Raw genomic sequence first — 5158 nt, forward strand, 5'->3', positions numbered from 1 at the left:
AGATAAGCACTGCTGCTTCAGTGCTATGGGGGGCCATAATTAACAGGCCTTGTTTGAACCTACCTTAACACATGCACATCCAAACATGGGTTTTGTGGCCATGTTTCTTGACTTGGAAATGCTAGATACAATAGCACAAGGACATCTGTAGCAAAAGCACCTCTGGTGCAACAAAGATCATCAGTTTTGGGTCAGCATAGACTTCACTAGAGCTAGGCTGGTTCTTACAGAGCCTGTTACTGACAAGCCAGGCTCTGGGAAAGCACAAAGCAGCTGGCTGTCCCCAGCACAAGCACGGAGGTAGCTGAACCCCAGAACTCAAGTCCTGGAAGCACAGGGCACTAAGCAGCTCTGCAGGAGCAAGGACAGCCAGCTCCACTCGGACCCTTAAAACCCTGCTAAGGCTCCACTTGGTACAACCGAGATCTCTGCACCATTTCTCACTATGTTCTCTAATAGTGACATTATCCATGCAGTAAACTGTAATTGTTCAGCTGTACAGGCCCTAAAACAACTCAGTGGGGAAAAAACAAATCCTCCCATACCTTACCCCAAGCACAAATAATTTGCCTATTCCTGACCTATGGTTTGCAATTTCACATCATAAAAGACAGACTGGAGAGGAATGGATGCCCTGGGTTAGGTGTCATTTACCTCTACCACAGTTCTTAACAACTTCTTACAGTGATAGTGTCTGTTAGCTTATTACTGTCACAGCTTTTTCACTTTAAATTGTGTCTCTAGAGCCTTGACTAAAATCTATCCTCTTTATGGGCTCTACAGCTTGTATTAATTATTTTATCCCAATTTACTGCACAATGAAGATGAGTTAGAACTTCAATTTAACCTGGAAGCTGCACACAAAGTACCTTGTACTTGCCTGGACTTAGGATAACTTAGGATTTTATTACTGTAAGATTTTATTGACTTTGAAGTGCAAACGTAACTGTGGGCAAGGGGAAATAATCTAGATTTCAGATATCATTTCTACTGAACGAAGTGTTAGAGTAACTTTGAGTGAATTTAGTATTTGGTAGACTGACAATTCCAGAGATGAGATCACACAAAACACTCACTCTCTGAAGGGGGAGGCAAATATCCCACTGAGTTTTGTTTGCTTGTTTGTTTTTTCTTAATTAAACCCACGCTTCAAGGCCACGTTTTTCACTGGTGATGCCTACAGTAAGGCTTTACATCTGTTTTTGGGGCTTGCGAAAATAATCAAGAACAATCGTGTTATTGTCACTTGGTGACTTACCACTGATTTGCTGCTGGTAAGCTCTGAAGCACCACAGTCCTATGCACCTTTAGTGTGAGTTCATGCTGGTTTAAGCAAATGCATTGTATACTTCCTATTTAAAACAGAAGGGGATCATACACAAACAGCATACCAAGTCTGCCAAACATATGCCATGTTTTCTCTTGCTACTGTAAGAATATGGCTCTAAGCACCAAATAGCTTCTTTCTCCAAAACTGGAGAAGTTCTGACAAACTTTTGAATGTGCTCAGATGCAAGCTTCAAGGGCTTACTTCACTGGGGGAGTTCTGAAAAATATACCAGTCCTGGAAACAGTCACAGAAACACAGGTGAGTTTGGTATCATTCACTTCTTGCCCCTGTTCCTACGTCAACTCTCATCACCTTCTTCTTTCTTTTTCTTTCCCACTCTACTTTTCCTCCAGAACACACTTTTTCTATCCTCTTCCTCCCTAAGGCAGTCCATTTCTCTTCAACTCCTACTGAGGGTATCTTGTACTCACCTGCTTTCTGTAAGCAGGCAGCTGAAATTGTCCTACCCCGAGCTATGCAGAGAAACCACGCAGCAGAGAACATAACCTGATTGTGTTCAAACTCTGCTGTGGAGTCACTGGCAGTAATACGCAATTCAGACAAAATTAATCTGCAGGAGAGACACTGTGAGGTCCATGCTGCCATCCCAGTCTCCAGGCCAGAGAGAACTAGTTTAGAAATACAGTAAATAAAAAGGCGCACCTGGAATCATTCTCAAGTGCCAATAGAAGCAAACATAGAATATTTCTGAAAGCCTGAGAAAATCTTCTCCCCAATTTCTAACTACCAGTCCATCAAAGTCTCCCAAGATCTAGGGCCAGCAGGATTCTCTAATGCTGCTATTTTTTATTTAGTTGCAGCTTTTGGCTAACTTGCTTATTCTATGTATCTGTAAAGGTAATGAAGCATATTAACAATGGCCTAAGAAATACGCGTTGAAGGTAGCTCTGTTTAAAAAAAACAAAAAACAAACAACAAACTTTTTTCCCTCTTTTTGAATCTGGTAAATAGAATAGGAAAATGCCAATCTAACACAGTGGTTAATCAGAAGCAGCATCCTGGAATCCTTCACAATAAATGATAAAAGAGGTTAAAAATAAAATATAAAAAGAGAACAGAGTCTGATATCATCTGCTAGGTTTAAGTGTTCTGTACCACTCTAATGTTACTTCAAAATAGTGAGAAAGTGACAGAACAGAATAACATTGATAAGTTTCTAAAGCCAGTGAATGTCATTATTCTACTATTTACAAAGAGATTTTACACAAAGTGCAAATTAAACCAGATTATTCTACTCAATTGCCTGTAGGCAATAAGGCATTAAACATCTCGGTGTGTCTTCGGTGTTTAACTCACACTTATATCCTTACATATTAAAATAAGGGCCTTGAACTCCAGAGATAGTGAGATCCATGGGGGTGCTCATGCTGTCATAAAAAAAATAGTCAATATTCCCATCTCAAATTAAGGTTAATATCTTCCTTGCTGTTTTATAAATGATGTGAGCCAAAACTGCTGGATTTTTGTTGTGATGCAAGTATGTGCATGGCTGGGTGCATATGAGATGCCTCCAAACCAAACAACAGATTCAGGGTTCATCTGTCTCCAGTTGTGCAAGTTCACCTAAGAAAACAGGACAAAATGATTCTGTCTTTCACTCTTCAATGTCAGGGCAGACTTTGTGAACAAATTCAACCTTAAACACTACAAATCATTCCTTCCACAATTAATTTGCCAGCTGTAGGCCTCAAGGCAGAAAGTCTTCTCCAAATCCCATTCCGCCTTTCCCCAAATCACAAGTCCTCCCTTTACAAGGAAACCAAACAAAATACTACCTCACCTTTCCCTAAGAGGTACTTACCTCCTTCTGGTCTTGCTCCTGAAATAGCATCTTTATCAAGGGTCAGATATTTCTACTTCCTCATTACAGAACTTCTGTAAGACCCCTCCAGTCTGTGGAAATCCATATCCTCTTGTTACTATGGGTCCATCCAGACTCCATACCCTAACACTGAGTAGTTCTCTGTTCTAACCCACAAATGATCTTTTCCACACCAAGTAACCTTAAGATCCACTGAGTTTTACCATTTCACCTTCCTTAGAGAGAGAATTTTTCCAGCCCATCATTTACTCTGCAAATTTTCCCCTGAAACCTCTCCATAACAACAGACTCTCAAATCTTGAGGGATCATAGCAGCATGTATGAATACCTGACAGGAGGGAATGAAGAAAAGGGAGCCAGACTTTTCTTAGTGGTGCCCGCTGGCAGGACAAGAGGCAGTGAGCACAAATTGAATCACATGAAATTCCCTCTGAACACAAGAAAACTCTTTTTCACTGTGAGGGTGGTCAAACAAGTGGCTCAGAGAGGCTGTGGAGTCTCCATCTGTGGAGATGCTAAAAACCCAACCAGACATGCTCCTGGGCAACCTGCTGTAGCTGACCCTGCTTGAGCAGGGGGGTGGACTAGATGATCTCAAGACATCCCTTCCAACCAAAATGATTCTGTGAAATCTCATTTCCAGCTGCATGAGCTTGTTCAAATTCTCTCTCCCTCAGCAACTGAACACTCTAGGTTTCCATTTCACCAGCCCCAAGAAAAACGTGACACACAAGGGCTGACTCTGAACATGTTGCAAGGCTGATCAGCATTTCCCAGCACGGAAGCTTCATCTGCCTTTGCGTTGCTACACTGCCCTGCTCAGTTACATTCCTTGCAGTTCCTATTTCACTGGGAAATTTTGCCGGTTCGCTATTCATCAATGCTTCCAAACCATTAATAAAGTTTGATAAAAATCAGTCCTAATACAGAACCTTGTGGCATCTTGCTATTAACCTTTTACCATGTTGAAAATTGCTTATTCACCTTCTTGCTTTCTACCTCTGACTTATTTACATGTTAGAATTTCATCTCGGACTGCACAACCACTCAGCCTCCTTACCAGCCTCTGTGCTGCAGCTTTCTGAAAGTCCAGCTCCTCTCATTCAGCCATACTTTTGACATTTTGCCTGCAGAACCTCAAGAAAGAGGCACAAATAAGCTTGTTGATTTCTGCACAGGTATTTCAGGAGGTGGAGGAGGGAAAAGGACTGCTGCGAAGCAGAACAGTTCTGCTTGCAAAGCTCTGGGCCCGATTTCAAAAGTGAGACAATACATCAAAACACTTCAACAAATGAGCATGGCTAGCAGCAAAAAGCCAGAAGACGACTCTTGGGATCCAGGGACTATTGACACATGCTGCATTACAGTATCATTGCATAAAGTGCATAAATAGCATTGACAACAGATAAGAGAATATAGGACTCTCATGGCTTCCTACACCCACAGCTGTTGGGTTGATTAATCTCCTGCCTGTTTTATCCCTGACCAGACTGCTTGGTGGCCTGCATACAAGGATTTCATTTATGTATTTAAAAATTGAAAACCACAAATGCTAGTGAACCAGCAGGCACTTGCTACAGCTGTAGTAAAACAAAAAGCAACTTCTGGTAGTACAGAGAGTGGGGAAAATACAGGGCAGAGCATTTCAGCAGCTGAATGAGATGAAAATGTTTTGCTGCATGTAGTTTATGCCTGTGCGCTTCCTCGCACACCTGTCTGATGTTTAAAGATTGGGTGCGTGAACCATCAGGGTGATGTTTTTAGGTCTCTAATGTTTTCCTTGCAAGCTCAGTTAGTAAGTCAGGAGTCATAAGCTCTGTATGCATCTACAAATTCCCACATTCCTGCTGTACAAGAGTTTCTAGTTTTCCTCAGTATCCTGGAAAAATGGGGAAAAATATCTGCAAGGTACATTTGTCAACTTTATTGTAGTTATCATTTGATTTTCTTTCCTTTTTTTTTTTTTTTAAACAAAAAAAATATTT

This window comes from Aptenodytes forsteri, unplaced genomic scaffold (genome assembly GCF_000699145.1).
Source record: "Aptenodytes forsteri isolate BGI_AS27 unplaced genomic scaffold, ASM69914v1 Scaffold92, whole genome shotgun sequence".
NCBI classification, from domain to species: Eukaryota; Metazoa; Chordata; class Aves; order Sphenisciformes; family Spheniscidae; genus Aptenodytes; species Aptenodytes forsteri.